This window comes from Saimiri boliviensis, chromosome 1 (assembly GCF_048565385.1).
Source record: "Saimiri boliviensis isolate mSaiBol1 chromosome 1, mSaiBol1.pri, whole genome shotgun sequence".
In the NCBI taxonomy this organism is placed as follows: domain Eukaryota; kingdom Metazoa; phylum Chordata; class Mammalia; order Primates; family Cebidae; genus Saimiri; species Saimiri boliviensis.
This window is the reverse complement of record NC_133449.1, coordinates 57657070-57674581: the sequence shown is the minus strand read 5'-3', so window position 1 is coordinate 57674581 and position 17512 is coordinate 57657070. Positions and strand designations below refer to the sequence as shown.

The 17512-nt window shown below is 39.5% G+C and overlaps 1 protein-coding gene across 6 annotated transcripts in view; it reads left to right on the top strand.

The window, feature by feature from the left end:
- CTNNA2 (catenin alpha 2) overlaps nucleotides 1-17512 on the top strand; it is a 1155573-nt gene that overhangs the window by 1031362 nt on the left and 106699 nt on the right. The gene's annotated exons all lie outside the window — the stretch shown is intronic.

Sequence of the window (17512 nt, the reverse complement as noted above, 5' to 3'; positions counted from 1 at the left end):
GGAGTTTTTGCCCATATTGGAGGGATGCTGCCTCTGACTTATTTTTACACTGATTCTTTGTGAGTCTCTGACATATTCTTTGGAACATTCTCAAACTTTGCAGCTCTTTGGTCCCTGAGGACAGATTAGACTTTTGGAAAAGCTGTATCTGGTAAAATAATGAAGGGTGACATAGGGCTTATGTAAACATAAATAAATACATAAATATAAACAGATAAGAAAGAAAATAGTACTTGCCTTTGAACAATACAACAGAGAGGAACTTGGGAAATAGGAGCACAGATGGCTCCCTTGATCAGAGGCAAAGACTGCTGGGATTTTTGGGGCAACTCATGTCCTGGTGGCCATGCAGACAAACACTGGAGTAGCCTTTGGGGTCAGCCAACTTTTATTGCTAAGAATAGTAACTATTTTCAGCTTTATAGGCCACGTAGAGTCTCACATTTTTCTGTATGTAGGTGTTTTAACCACCCTTTATAAGTATAAAACCATTCTTAGCTTTAAAACCATACAAAAATGAGCCACTGGCTATATTTGGCCCATAGGTATAGATTGTTACTCATATTTTATAACTAAATACCAATGGAAAATTGTATCTATGTGTACATAATATATTCTGTTGTGAAATAATAGGTACTAAGACATTTGAAAGTTAAATATTTTTTCTTCAGGGAATGCTACAACAGTAATTGTAATTATGGCTTATTTAAGCACTTACATTGATGAAGACCTCCAAATAGTTTTATAGCCCTCTTTTATTCCCTCCCTTTCTCTAGGTGCATCTGAAAAACATTTTTGGTGTTCCCACAATGAGTATGCTTGCTAAACTTGGATCCCACAAAAAATTGCAGAGCCTATTCGAGGCAAAAGCCCAGGGTTAAATGGATAAACAGCCTGTCTGGAGAGCACAGAACTAAACAGAAGCAAGATGCATAGAATTTCCTCATTAGTTGCTTCTCTCTGGGACTCTCAGTCAGAACACTAACTTTAGCTTATTTCACATAGCAGACTGAAAGGTCAGACTGACTGGCCATATACCCAGACTGATTCAGCTAGGGGGAAGAATGACCAGAGGATGAAAGTACAACATTTCTCCTGTAGAGAGTTGCTAAGCTGAGGCACATTTGAATGGCACTGTGGGGCTGGGCCTGCTCCTACACACACTAGTTAGGAGCATCACCTTGGCTCAGAGTTTGTCTACACTTCTAAAGGTACAGCTGTGCCTTTCATCTAGACTGAGCCCTGATATCCTGAGAGCCTGAAGGTGAAACCAAATGTATCTGTGGTACACTGCTGGCCATGGCTCTGGACTGAGGGATGCATCTACTGCCCAACAAGGCAGAGGTGGCTACTTGAAGGTCAGCTTGGGGAAAAAGGGACTGCATGTGGCAGAACCCTTTCTGAGAGGGTTCCCAGGTGACATGAAACGACTCTCCTGCCCATCCTCTGGCACTGCTCTGCCCTGCTTTCTGAGTATATGGAAATATTAGATTTCAGAACTGAGCAAGGAGCTGTTGTAGTTGCATCTTCAGTATTAGCTTGTGGCCCATAAGAGGAAGAGTTGCAGGGTACTCAACAAAGGAGCTTCTGGCTTGAGAGAGACTTGTGAGGGCATTGGTTATCAATGAAAACCTCGAGGCCTTGTCTGACTGTGTATTTGTCTTGCAGGACACAGACAAGAAGAAACTGTAATAGCTGCAGGTCTGATAAAAGTGGAGAGAGCTTACGGATGGGTTAGTGACATTAGATAGCTAGAAAACATTATTCATAAGTGGTGTTAAGCAGAGGAGAACTTGAAGCAGGTGTCAGGAACTAAAGTATGAAGTCATATAAAGAAAGCAGAGAAATATATGTTTATATCCTTTGCCCACTTTTTGTTGGGGTTGTTTTTTTCCTGTAAATTTAAGTTCTTTGTAGATTATGAATATTAGCCCTTTGTCAGATGGATAGATTGCAAAAACTTTCTCCCATTTCTGCAGCCAAGAAACATATAAAAAGAAGCTCATCACTGGTCATTAGAGAAATGCAAATCAAAACCACAATGAGATAACATCTCACACCAGTTAGAATGGTGATCATTAAAAAGTAAGGAAACAGATGCTGGAGAGGATGTGGAGAAACAGGAATGCTTTTACACTGTTGGTGAAACTGTAAATCGGTTCAACCATTGTGAAGACAGTGTGGTGCTTCCTCAAGGATCTAGAACCAGAAATACCATTTTGACCCAGCAATCCCATTATTGGGTATATACCCAAAGCATTATAAATCATTCTACTATAAAGACACTTGCACATGTATGTTTATTGCAGCAATATTTACAGTAGCTAAGGCATGGAACTAACCCAAATGCCCATTAATGATAGACTGAATAAAGAAAATGTGACACATGTATACCATAGTATACTATGCAATTATAAAGGATGAGTTCATGTACTTTCCAGGGACATGGATGATGCTGGAAACCATTTTCAGCAAACTAACACAGGAACAGAAAATCAAATATGTCATGTTCTCCCTCATAAGTGGGAGTTGAACAATGAGGACACATGGACACAGGGAGGGAAACATCACACACTGGGACCTGTCGGTGGGTGGAGGTCTAGGAGAGGGAGAACATTAGCACAAACACCTAATGTAGATAATGGGGTGATGGATGTGGTTAACTACCTTGGCATGTTCATACCTATGTAACAAACCTGCATGTTCTGCACATGTACCCCAGAACTTAAAGTACAATAATAAACAGAACTGGTATTAGCCTGACCACGTGGGAGGAGGGTTTGAGAGTATTAGAGATGGTTTTGCAATACTTGAATGGTTTTGCTGGCACTGTTTAATGAGCCCAAGATAGATAGAGCAGATATGGAGAATTCTTTGATTTTCCCTTTCTGATAACTGAGGGACCTGGCCTACCACCTGGTCTAGGAATGGATGGGATTGCTCCCAGGGGAAAAGTGTGGAAAAAGGGAGCTGTGCTTTGCACCCAAATGACCTTGAAGTTACACTCTGAGAGAATTAAATCATGAGAGAACTTGGGGGAAAATACAAGAAAAGATCTGAAATAGAAGAAGAACTAGCTCTAGATCTCAGGTAAGATGGAGTGAACAGGTTTGAGGGGTTAAGTTTGGAAAGATTCCATGAGGCACTGCAGGTAACAGGAGGCAGAAGTTACAGGTTCCAAGGGCTGGGAGGGAGCTATTAAGGGGAATGAGTTAGTTCGAAGGTCATTTCTTTAGTGAGTTCCCTTATATCTTCAAGGACAGTAGTCAGATTGTCTTTCCTGCCAGATATCCCATGCTGTGATTTACTTTGGAACCCTCTGGAGTTGTGACACAGGTTCCTAGGACTATTCCTTTGGGCAGTACTCATTGTAGTGGCCAGACGCGGTGTTTACCAAGGGGCCAACGAGGACTAGTATGTTTAGTTAGATGTACTCCAGGGCCTTGTCTTGGGCTACTCAAACAGACTGCCAAAGCCAAGAGTGGAGCAGGAAGTGATGAGGAAGTGGATATCCAAGAAGGATATAGCTGCAAAAGTGGCCTCTTGGTTAGAGGGACCTCTAGAGTGATCATCCAGTTTTCGGAAGTGGTTGTTGATGGTACTGCATTGAGAGGTAAGCCAGATGGCGTTACTGACTCAGAATTGCTTCCCTTTGACTCTGTGTTCAGCTGCAAACTTCTTTTGTAAATGCTTGGGGCACTGAAGAATATCCTAGAGGTCCTTCTGGGTCTTCTGCTCTATGCCTATCTCTTCTTGGTTTTTTGTTTGATTTCTGGTCCCAGAACTTAATGGTTTAAGGAGACCAGGAAGGGGCATATGTTTTTATTTTTTAAGAACCTATGCTCCTTCCTGATCCACTTTGTTGATTTCACTTGTGTCATAAATACTGTAAGTTGATACTTCTCTCATTTTCTGCTATGACGATGCTTTGGCATATTTGACAGGTCTGAACAAATTAAATGGTTAAATCTGCTTACGTTTTCATCTAAACTAGGGGTTGGCAATCTTCTGTAAAGGGATAGATAGTAAGTGTCCTTTGCTTGTGGGTCATGTGATCTCTGTCACAACTACTCAAATCTGCCATTTGTCATGCAAAAGCAGTCATAGACAATATGTATAAAAGGATAAAGATGTGTCCCAATATGACTTTGTTTATAAAAACAGGTGATCAGAGGAAGAAAAGACCAAAGATCTTTCAGACAGGATTAACGGAGTTTAAGAAAAACTCTTTGTTCTTAGGCTTTTCCCCAAAGACTTGCCTGGGGAGCCTGAAATTTCTATGGTATATGGTAGTTCCTGCTTATCCATAGTTTTGCTTTCTGGAGTTTCAGTTACCTGTGGTTGGAAACGATTAAATGGAAAATTTCAGAAATAACTCCTACATTGTATATTGAGTGCCATTCTGAAAAGCATAATAGAATCTAGCTCCTCTAGCTCCATCCACCCTGGATGTGAGTCCTGGCTTGTATATATACAATAGCTCCTACATCGTATGTTGAGTGGCATTCTGAAAAGCATAATAGAATCTGCGCCCTCTAGCTCTATCCACCCTGGATGTGAGTCCTTGCTTGTCCAGCATATGCCCTGTAGAGTCTATGTGGCCCTCCGTCACTTAGTATCTTTAGAGAATAGCTGTACTCATTTATTCATCTGGATCTTCATCCTGGAAATGTTCCTTAGCTTCCATTAAATGTCAAGCACCGGATGGTTCTGTGCAGCCTCTTACATTGCTAGAGATGGGCCCTGGAGCTTTCATCCTGATAATATGCAGCCCACATATATGAAGGTCACCATGTTTTATTCACTGGAAATAAGTTGAGATTTCATTTACTTACTTGAGATGCTGAAAACTAAATAATAGTGGAGAGTTACAAGACTTCAGTTCCTCCATGTAAAGATGGAGAAAACAAAATCCCCTGAGGGCTTTAGTAATTAAAAGGGTATTACATTCCTGGCATGGTTTAAGATAAGACATGATAAGCCTCTCCTATCCTTTTCACATAACCACACATTATTGATGAGCCAGCATCAAGAAGGCATTAGGTGATGCTTTATTGCATTATTTTAAGCCACTGAGGTTTTTATACATGAAGGGTATAGATTTATGCTGAGTGATTCAGCTATGAAGCAGGCACATCAATTTGTTCATGAATGTGAGTTGGTGATTACCTCCATTAAAGTCACCAGGGCAGACTGATCACTTTAATTTGGGCAGAGGCATGCAAACAGAATTTGCTAGTGGTGTGTGTATCCCTAAGAACAGGCAAAAGAGCTGCTCTACGTCCCCACAGAGCTCTAGAAAATGCAGATTTGTGTTTTTATAGGTGTATAACTACAGTCAAGGGTACAATGCCTGGTGGGACCATGAACACATTTTTTTTGTTGTACCATGGGAGTTGTGTAAAGTTCATTTGATATTAGTTGTTGCATCCTGATTTGATTATTAACTTATTTGATTAATGGATACAGAGAAGATACATTTCCTTTTAATTCTAGGTCATAGAACTCAGGGGCCTCGTAGGTATGACTAAGTTATGACAAGTTGAATGGTTCTCTACGACATGAAGGGTATTTGTAGAAGTTAGTAAATTTGAAAAATTGGAATTCAGCAACTGTGACCCCAGATATGTATAGGGGGCAGAGTGGGGATTCTGTTCTGCAAGCATTTAAGCAATCCTGATTTGCACTTGTGGTTTAGAGAATGAATAGTTAGAACGACATGCAGATAATATGTTGGTAGACAAGACAGGGAGAAACAGTGTTGAGAAATCCGGGATGCAATGCTGGTAGCACTGGACCAATTCACTCATTCCAGGGACCTTTCAGCAAGGACTATGGTCACAGGTAAACATGTGCCATAAGAATTTTCCTGAAGCAGAAATTTCACTTCTGACAAGAGCAAAAAATTGATACCTAAAGATGCACATTACTTTTTTGGTAATAGCAAACATTGGAGACTCCCTTAAGTGCATGAAAACATTGATTTACCAAATAATGAGGCAATAACATTAGGGAATCTTAATCATTAAAAAATATTCATTAAAAGTATATATAAAATTTGTGAAATATTTGGGATATAACAAGAGTAGAAATAAGCAGTGAGAAAAGATGGAAATTGAGAATGACAACTTTATACAAAATTGAGGAGTAAACTAAGCAAGTAATCACTTAGTAGAGCGCCCTTCAGTTTTTATTATGTTCCTCCTATTTCTTTGTAATACTCATCACAATATGAACTTTTAATGTATTACTTGGTTGAATTCTGTCTTCTCACCAAAATATAAACTCATCTAGTACGTAAGTTTTACTTTTATCTTCCATGTCTGTCTTATATAGGCACTTGATGTTTATTGAATGAGTGATCGATCAATGATTGGATAATGTCATTCAAATATATTTTCACTTTTATAGTGACCTTTCAATAAAGGTCATCTTATGGAAATAACATTTGTCAAATCTTTACTGGGTGCTGGATTAACTAATCTATTCATTTCTTATTGCAACATTGTGATATATTTATATTTTACAGCAGACACAATTGAGGCTCAGACAGGCAAGAATAAGGAGTAAGAGTCAAAACATAAACTCTGGGCTGCTTGACTTCAAAGCCTGGGTCTTACCAATTATGATTTTTAAAAATTAACATATGTAGAATGATCAAGAGTGCCAGATGGTTTATAGAGGTCATTTAAAACAGAGGCAAGAACAAGTGATTCCATTTCCTCCTGTCCCCCAGTGTACTTAAGCCCATAGCTGCTGACGTCCACTGAGCCATCCTTTCCTGATCAAATTATCCCTGCTGTGTAAGTCTCCTCTATCCTTTAGAACTGCAGTTACTCTTAATCAGGCTGATAAACTTATCTCAGTGTGTAGCAGCTCATTTTAAAATGATTCCATAATACCTCAGCATGAAAGAGACACTCCTGTAGTATTATTCTGGGCAGCCAGACTTGACTCTCAAGTCCAATTTTGATGGTGACCATTTAGTCTACTCTTACGCCCATTTCCCTGGAAGCTGATCAGTCAAAGGCTGAGTCCCATTGTCTACCAGCTGATTCTGTCTTGCCTCTCAAAGGTTTCAGAGAGGTGTATCATTGCTACCCTTACTGAATTGTGAAACGTCACCTGTGTTATAGGAGTCATGTTCTGTAGGAACCTTGAGGCTCTCTAGAAGATATGTTAACACCTTCATGCATACTAATGACATCAGCACAGATAAATGAATAAACCTCCAGATAGAGACTGCAGCATTCTTTGTTGTGATGATGGTTTCAGAGAAAAATAGTCACGTGAAATCTGTGCCACCATCCTCTCTGTGGTTTTATATGGCCATGTGACTGACTATAAATTCAAGTAGTTTCCATTTAATAATAAATAAATTTATTGTATTCTTAAATTTACAACGACGATGAAATACTAACATGAGGAGCAAGTGCTTTATGGACCTTTGAATTGCTATTCTGCTTTATTTCAATAGTGTGTTCTTCTTAAAACACCAATATGATACCTGAAGCTGTAAAACTTAATGAAATGATTCGGTGTTTGGGAGTTGAATGCAATGCATATTTGATGGTGTTTCAAACTGAGCAGAATCACAAATATTAAAAAATGTAATTTGATTTCCAGGGCCAGAAAAGGGGAAAACGTTCTCATTTTTCTGACGTACTTCGTATCACTTTGGAGTAAAATGTCTAAATACTTTATTAGCAGAGGTTTTAAATGTCTAATTGAAGCTCAGCCTTCCAGGCATTTTGGCTTTTCCTGTGAGTGTTCAAACAAGACTACGGCACTTTGGAGACAGAGCTGCTTTCCTGTGGTGGTGTCCACACAAAACTGAACTACCCAGCCACGATGCACTGTTCATCTGGAGCTGTGAGCTATGTGGGGCTTTTTTTTTTTGTGATTAAAAAAATTTTCCATTTTTAAATGGTCACAGTACATTTTACTTTAAGTTCTGGGATACATGTGTAGAATATGCAGGTTTGTTATATAGGTATACATGTGCCATGGTGGTTTGCTGCACCTATCAACCTATTACCTAGGTTTTAAGCCCTACATGCATTAGGTATTTGTCGTAATGCTATCCCTCCCCCTGCCCCTCACCCCTCGACAGGCCCCGGTGTGCAACGTTCCCCTCCCTGTGTCCATGTGTTCTCATTGTTCAACTCCCACTTATGAGTGAGAGCATGCCATGTTTAGTTTTCTGTTCCTGTGTTTGCTGAGAATGATGGCTTCCAGCTTCATCCACGTATCCATGTCCCTGAAAAGGACATGAACCCATTCTTTTTTATGGCTGTGTAGTATTGCATGGTGTATATGTGTCACATTTTCTTTATCCAGTCTATCATTGATGGGCATTTGGGTTAGTTCCATCCCTTTGCTATTGTAAATACTGCTACAATAAACATATGTGTGCATATGTTGTAGAATGATTTATAATCCTTTGGGTATATAGCTAGTAATGGAATTGCTGGGTCAAATGGTATTTCTGGTTCTAGATTGTTGAGGAATCACCACACTGTCTTCCATAGTGGTTGAACTAATTTATATTCCCACCAACAGTGTAAAATTGTTCCTATTTCTCCACATCCCCTCCAGCATCTGTTGTTTCCTGACTTTTTAATGATCACCATTCTAACTGGTGTGAGATGGTATCTCATTGTGGTTTTGATTTGCATTTCTGTAATGACCAGTGACAATAAGCTTTTTAAATATGTTTGTTGGCCGCTTAAATGTCCTGTTTTGAGAAATGTCTGTTTAAATCCTTTGCCTACTTTTTGATGGGGTTATTTTTTTTTTCTTGTAAATTTGTTTGTTTCTTGTAGATTCTGGGCATTAGACCTTTGTCTGGTGGGTAGATTGCAAAATTTTTTTCCCATTTTGTAGGTTGCCTGTTAACTCTGATGATAGTTTCTCTTGTTGTTCAGAAGCTCTTTAGTTGGATTAAATCCAATTTGTCAATTTTGGCTTCTGTTACAATTGCTTTTGGTGTTTTAGTCATGAAGTCTTTGCTCATGCCTGTGTCCTGAATGGTATTGCCTAAGTTTTCTTCTAGAGGTTTTTTAAATATGGTTTTGGGTTTTACATTTATGTCTTTAATCCATGTTGAATTATATTTTTTATAAGGTGTAAGGAAGGGGTCCAGTTCAGTTTTCTGCATATGGCTAGCCAGTTTTTTCAGCACCGTTTATTAAATGAAAATCCTTTCTCCAATACTTGTTTTTGTTAGGCTTGTCAAATCTGAGATGGTTATAGGTATGCGGTGTTATTTCTGAGGGCTCTGTTCTGTTCCATTGGTCTATGGATCTGTTTTGGTACAAGTGCCATGCTGTTTTGGTTACTGTATCCTTGTAGTACAGTTTGAAGACAGGTGGCATGGTGCCTCCAGCTTTGTTCTTTTTCCTTAAGATTGTCTTGCTCTATGGGCTCTTTTTTTGTTTCCACATGAAATTTAGAGTAATTCTTTTTTCTAATTCTGCACAGAAGGTCCATGGTAGCTTAATGGGAATAGCACTGAATCTATAAATTACTTTGGGCAGCATGACCATTTTCACGATGTTGATTCTTCCTATGGAATTATTTTCCATTTGTGTCCTTATTTCCTTGAGCAGTGGTATCTCCTTGAAGAGGTCCTTCATGTCCCTTGTAAATTGTATTCCTAGCTATTTTATTCTCTTTGTAGCAGTTGGGTCATGTTATATTTTTATGAGGGATTCACTTTGTTTTTTGTCTTTTTCTTTTTTTGTGGTTTTTGGATGCAGTTTCACTATTGCCCAGGCTGGAGTGCAGTGATGCGACCTCAGCTCACGGCAACCTCCACCTCCTCAGTTCAAATGATTCTTGTGCCTCAGCCTCTGAGTTATTTTTGTCAATTTTTAACTGTTCTGTCAGGAATATTGTCACTCTGCTTTTGATTTGTTGAGGTTATTATTAGAGAATTAGAGGATAGATGCCAGTTGGAATACAAATTCGATTCATGGAGTAAATTACTTTGAAAAATAGGCGTAGGCTCTCCTTGCATTTTTTTTTTCTCCCTAATTCTGCTAATTGACGTTGTTAATGTAAGTATTCACATACTTACAAAGCATGCCCAGAAGAGCAGAAAAAAATATATATTCATTGAGCATCCAGAAAGTAGTGCTAAATAGGCAATTGGAAAATAACTCTTGCAGAATGGATAGTTTACCTCTCCATGATGTGTGTACTGATTCCACTTAGCAGCACTGGTCTCTTCTTTTTCTGTAATCCTAAAGTTTTTGTAGCCAGCAGTACACAATTTAATGATGGTTGCTAAGCTTCCTCCTTTCCCTCAAGATCGCTAGTTTTAAGGTACTAAGTCAGAAATAGACTGGCCCGGTCTTCTCAGCTTTTACTTCCCCAGATCCATTATGCTGTCAGAAGTTAAGAAGGAGAGGTTTCCTTTCTAATAGATTGGAAGGTATTTCGTACAGTTAGCTCACCCACGAGCTCTACCACCTATAGTCATAACCTATTCTACTTTCAAAATTTCCAGATCAATCTAAATTGCTCAAAATTTAATAATTAATGAAATACTTTATTGTTTTTTTAAGCTTCCCAGAAGGCAATTAATGTTCATGGCCTCAGTTAAGTTGTAAATAATTTGAGAGTGGAGAAGGCAGGGGCTAGGCCCATTTGGGAGAGTATATTCCATAAGTGTTTCCAACTTGGTTGCCTCAAGTAGGTTTCAAAATTCTATCAATCAGATTTAATTGTATTGTTCAACATCTTTGGAGTTGCAATGTGTTAGTGATCTGTTGTCTGCTTTTTCACTCACGTTAATTTTTTCAAATGTCTAGTAATTCGAGTCCACCATTCCCATCCTCCTCCACACTTCTGCTTATCTCCCTTTATCATGAGAAATTGACCATAGGAGGTAAAATATTAGGTTTGAAAAATAGAACATTTTATTTTACCACAGTTTCTGATGTTGTAACAGATCTACTTAAAGAACAGGTTGTTGAAATCAATTATTAGATACTGGCAGGCATGGTGGCTCATGCCTGTAATCCCAGCACTTTGGGAGGCTGAGGTAGATCACTTGAGGCTGGGAGTTTGAGACCAGCCTGGCCAACATGGTGAAATCCCATCTCTACTAAAAATAGAAAAATTACCTGGGTGTGGTCGTGGGCGTTTGTAATCCCAGCTGTGGGGAGGCTGAGGCAGGAGAATCACTTGAACTCGGGAGGCGCATGTTACAGTGAGCTGAGATCTTACTGCTGCACTCCACCTTGGGCAACAGAGCGAGACTCCTTCTCAAAAAAAAAAAAAAAAAAGAATACTCAATAATGAGATACTTACTGTCTACAGTCATCTGGGACTGATATTGAGATTGAGGTGTTAGCTGGCATTTCAAGATATATTATTTTTTATTTTTTTGGAGATGGAGTCTTTCTCTGTCACCCAGGCTGGAGTGCAGTGGCGTCATCTCGGCTCACTTCAACCTGGGCTTCCTGGTCTCAAGTGATCCTCCTGCCTCAGCCTTCCCAGCAGCTGGGATTACTGGTGTGTGCCACCACACCCTGGCTATTTTTGTATTTTTAATAGAGATGGGGTTTCGCCACATTGCCCAGGCTGATCTCCAACTCCTGGCTTGTTAGGAGCCTCGGCCTCCCAAATTGCTGTGATTATAGGCAGGATCCACTGTGTCCAGCCCAAGCTACGTTACTGATTGGGGACTACCTTAAGCACTGAAACTTAGGTTCATTTGCTGATGAAATTCAAAAAATCAAAATGTATAAAATGAAGTTGACAGTCCCCACTATGCCAGTGGGTCCAGTGAGAAGTGGAGAAAGACAAGCCAAAAGAAAAAAGGGAAGGTGGGAATTTGGATCGAGCTGTAACCAACTTAAAATATGTAAACCTAACTCTGAAGATACGGAAACCCTTAGCAGCATATTGGAAAGATTTTCAGAAAGTTTCTGAAGAAAACACAAGGTAAATGAAATTCTGAGTTCTAAGTGGAATTAAATGGCAGTAGTACATTGCAGAGACTTTGCTGCCAGACTTCAGGATTTATGGATCAGTACAATTAAAGAGAATAAATAACTGGAAGACTATCAAGAGTTGCCAGCTCTTTGTTTGCCAAGCATTACTAGCACGGTTTCCCCCTACTAAGTTTCTGTTGGGTGAGGAGTTTACCTCATAAGACCTAAGGCATAACAGAGTTTAATTTAAACAAAGGATGAGAATACAGTTCAGAAGATACAGACTACAGTTTGTCTTCAACATGTGGAAGTTACTGGTTGGCATTTCCCCGTGTCTGAGTCCAGCTCGTCTGAGCTCCGAGTCCCCCAGGATTGATTTCTGCCAGGTGACTCGCAGCCAGCATAAGTGGGAAGCTCTGTGGTCTGGGGAGCTTTGCTGTGACTGACAGTCTAGTCTAGTTACAGTAGTCTTCATCTGTGCTTAGGCGGGGACCCTCCACTGTCTGCAGGCCTCAACTGCAAACCATACTCAGGTTTCCCTGACTTACGCTGTGTTCCCTGGAGACACACATACGCAAGAATGTTTTCCAGAGCTGGTGATATAATATGCTGTGGCTGCTACCTTTTTTCTAAATGTTTTTTAGTACGGAAAATTTTAAGCCTATTCCAAGGTAAAAAATATGTAATGAACCATCATATACTGTCACTCAACTTCAACAATTATAAACTAATGGCCAATGGTTTTTTCTATACTTCTACCCATTTCCCCAACCCCAGATAACTGTGAAGCAAATTCCACACATTTCATCCATAAACATCTTGATAATATATCTCTAAGAGCTAAAGATTGTTTAAAAAACTTACCATTAGCATACTTTAAAATATTAATAAACTCCTCAGTCTCATCAGATAGCTAATTAATATTTAAGTTTCCTTGATGGTTTCATAAATGTACTCTTTCTTACATATTTATTTACATATTTATATGTATATTATAGGTTTTTTCTATTCAGTACACAAATGAGATCTGTGTGGTTTTTTTTCACCAGTTTTTAACCATCAGGATTTTTATGATTGCATATACATGGTTTTATTTTACATTTTTCTTTTTCTTGAATTTCTTGTAAATTGAAAATTGATCCTAAAGGGCTGATAGTTTTCTGTTTTATTTTTGGCAAGAATATTTCATAGGCAGTGTTATTTAGTCAAGAAACACATGTTTATCTGGGTATCACTTTTTAATGTTGAGCACTGATGACTTGGTCTAGATTCATTATTTCATTAAGAGTGCTGGTATTTTCTTACCTTTTTATAGAAATGCAAAAAAAATCACCCGATTCTTGGAGCACTTTTAAGTTTTTATATTGTTGTCATGCTAAACTCTTTAGCAATTGTTCACTGTTTGCAAGTGTGATCTCAGGTCTCTCTCACACAGCAAGCAGGGATGGTACACAGCAAATACAGCCATCATCAAAAATTATCACTGTTTCATAGAACATTCTATGAATGTTCTTGCCAAAAGCAGGTGTAGGAAACATTTAATTGAATATTAAAAGGTAGAACTTTAAATACATATATCTTTCTGGAAGATTCTCCACTATTCTGATTTTTTTTTCCCCCCACATGCCACTTCAGACAGGAGAAGCTGCGTTCTGGATTCACACCATGGATCAGAATGTAGTAACCGTTAGTTAACACCACAGTGTTGATCAGCATCTGTTAGAAGGTGAACATTTGTCTTGCCAAATTAAGGGTGAAGCTCAGCTTTATTTTTGAGAGCACCTTCAATACATTGTGTATTCCAAATTGTTGTATACAATAAGTTACACTAAGTTTACAAGCTACTGTTTATTAAATATGTATGAAACACCAATTCTGTGTCATGCACTGAGTCAGGCACTTGGAATATAAAATGAACTGGAATATAACATACAGACATAACAAAGATTAATAAAAATATGGAGTGAAGACATTATAAAACAAAAAGAAATTGAAGTTAAGAGACATGCATCATTAATCTGTGCTCCATGTCTAAGAACCTTCCTGCCCATGGGCAGGCAGTATCCTTTTCTGTGAATCTTCCTTCTGTGAAGAAGGCATATGTCTTTTCACACTTATTTTGAAAACTAAGTAAAATAATGAAAAGTTATCTGAAAAATCAAAGGTAAAGTAAAACCATAAGAAACTAAATAATATTTGGAATTCATTTGTCATGATTTCGCCTACATTTTCTCACTGTAGTAGATATAATCCATCCTCTTTCTCCCTTAAACACTCAAAATCCTGTTTATACTAATGGTTTATTGAAGTAGTCTTTAAAAGTATTCTGTCACTGTCCACCCATCTCATGTTGCTGATTAGGAACCAGCAATCTAAAATGTGAAGTGACTCAGGAGCACGTTGTTCAGTTTCCATTTAGTTGTGTGGTTTTGAGTGAGTTTCTTAATCCTGAGTTCAAATTTGATTGCACTGTGGTCTGAGAGACTCGTGATATCCATTCTTTTGCATTTGCTGAGGAGTGTTTTACTTCCAATTATGTGGTCAGTATTTGAATAAGTATGATGTGGTGATGAGAAGAATGTGTATTCTGTTGATTTGGGGTGGAGAGTTCTGCAGATGTTTATTAGGTCCACTTGGTCCATAGCTGAGTTCAAGTCCTGAATATCCTTGTTAATTTTCTATCTCATTGATCTGTCTAATATTGACAGTGGGATATTAAAGTCTCCTATTATTTTGTGGGAGTCCCAGTCTCTTTGTAGGTCTCTAAGAATGTGCTTTATGATCTGGGTGCTCCTGTATTAGGTGCACATATGTTTAGGATAGTTAGCTCTTCTTGTGTTGATCCCTTTACCATTATGTAATGCCCTTCTTTGCCTTTTTTGATCATTGTTGGCTTAAAGTCTGTTTTAAACTCCTGCTGTTTGCTTAGTAAATATTCTTCCATCCCTTTATTTTGAGCCTATGTATGTCTTTCCACATGAGATCAGTCTCCTCAATACAGCACATTGACAGGTCTTGACTCTTCATCCAATTTGCCAGTCTGTGTCTTTAAGCATTTAACCCATTTACATTTAAGGTTAATATATTTATGTGTGAATTTGACCCTGTCATTATGATGCTAGCTGGTTATTTTGCCCATTAGTTGATGCAGTTTCTTCATAATGTCAATGATCTTTACAACTTGGTATGCTTTTGCAATGGCTAGTACTGGTTTTCCCTTTTCATATTTAGTGCTTCCTTCAGGAGCGCTTGCAAAGCAGGCCTGGTCACAAAATCTCTCAGCATTTGCTTTTCTGTAAAGGATTTTATTTCTCCTTTGCTTATAAAGCTAAGTTTGGCTGGATAGGAGATTCTGGGTTGAAAATTATTTACTTTAAAGATGTTGAATATTGGCCCCCACTGTCTTCTGGCTTGTAGGGTTCCTGCTGAGAGATCCACTGTGAGTCTGATGGGCTTCCCTTTGTGAGTAACCCAACCTTTCTCTCTGGCTGTCTTTAACATTTTTTCCTTCATTTCAACCTTGGTGAACCTGATGATTATGTGTCTTTGGGTTGCTCTTCTCAAGGAGTATCTTTGTGGTGGTCTCTGTATTTTCTGAATTTGAATGTAGGCCCGTCTTGCTAAGATGGGGGTTCTCCTGGATAATATCCTGATGAATGTTTTCCAACTTGGTTCCATTCTGCCTGTCACTTTGACATCCACCAAACAAATGTAGATTTGGTCTTTTCACAGTCCCATATTTCTTGGAGGCTTTGTTCATTCCTTTTCATTCTCTTTTCTCTAATCTTGTCTTCATGCTTTATTTTAAGTTAATCTATAATATCTTTTCTTCCTCTTGATCGATTTGGCTATTGAATCACGAAGTTCTTGTACTGTGTTTTTCAGCTCCATCAGGTCATTTTTGTTCTTCTTTAAATTGGTTATTTTAGTTAGCAATTTCTCTAACCCTTTTCAGGGTTCTTAGCTTCCTTGCACTGGGTTAGCACATGCTCTTTTAGCTCAGAATAGTTTGTCATTACCCACCTTCTGAAGCCCACTTCCGTCAGTTCCTCAAACTCATTCTCCGTCCAGTTTTGTTTTTTTGCTGGTGAGGAGTAGTGGTTCTTTGGAGGAGAAGAGGCATTCTGGTTTTGGGAATTTTCAGCCTTTTTGCTGTGGTTTTTCCTCATCTTTGTGGATTTATTCACCTTTGGTTTATGATATCGGTGAACTTTGATGGGGCTTTTGTGTGGACGTCCTTTTTGTTTATGTTGATGCTATTCCTTTCCATTTGTTAGTTTTCCTTCTAACAATCAGGCCCCTCTGCTGCAGCACTGCTGGAGTTTGCTGGAAGTTCACTCCAGAGCCTGTTTACCTGTGTATCACCAGCAGAGGCTGCAGAACAGCAAAGATTGCTGCCTGTTCCTTCTTCTGGGAGCTTCGTCTTAGAGGGGCACTTGCCAGATGACACCCAGAGCTCTCCTGTATGAGGTGTCTGTTGACCACTGCTGGGAGGTGACTCCCAGTCAGGAGGCACAGGGGTCAGGGACCCACTTGAGGAGGCAGTCTGTCCCTTAGTAGAGCTCAAGTGCTGTGCTGGGAGATCTGCTGCTCTCTTCAGAGCCAGCAGGGAGGAATGATTAAGTCTGCTGAAGCTGCACCTACAGCATCCCTTCCACCAGGTGCTCGGTCCCAGGAAGATGGGAGTTTGATCTGTAAGCCCCTGACTGGGGCTTCTGCCTTTCTTTCAGAAATACCCTTCCCAGAGAGGAGGACTCTAGAGAGACAATTTGGCTACAGCAGCTTTGCTGTGCTGTGGTGGGCTCCACCCAGTTCGAACATCCTGGCGGCTTTGTTTACACTGTGAAGGGAAAACCGCCTATTCAAGCCTCCGTAATGGTGGATGCCACTCCCCTCACCAAGCTCAAACATCCCCAGTTGACTTCAGACTCCTGTGCTGGCAGTGAGCATTGCAAGCCAGTGGATCTTAGTTTGCTGGGCTCCTTGTGGGTGGGATTCACTGAGCTAGACCACTTGGCTCCCTGGCTTCAGCTCCCTTTCCAGGGTTGTGAATGGTTGTGTCTTGCTAGCATTCCAGGTACCACTGGAGTATGAAAAAAACTCCTCTAGCTAGCTTGATGTCTCCCCAAATGGCCACCCAAAGATGCCCAGTGGTTGAGCCTCCTGATCACCAGGTCTGTGCTCTTCTCACTATATCACACTGTCCAAGGTTTCTTTCACATTAGGAACTATGAGCATGGGTGGTACAGTCTAACATCCTAGAGCATTAAAGTATGGGAGGAAAACAGCCTCATTTAGGAGTCTAGACATAAAGCAGGATGCCAAAAGGGCAAGTGGCCAAAAGATTCTGGGGATTCTCTTTCGGCCAATCACTTGTTCTGTTTGCTCTACAGCTCCTACCCCTTGCTGTCCTTCTCTTCTTTGTCTTTTCATATTCCTATTCTTGTGTCATCTTGATACCAACCTGATGGGACTGATTGGTCTTTTGATGGTGGTTTTGTGGCTGTTGACCTTGGCTATTGAATCTCACCATGAATTACTAACTCTGCTTCAAGAGAAGGAAAACA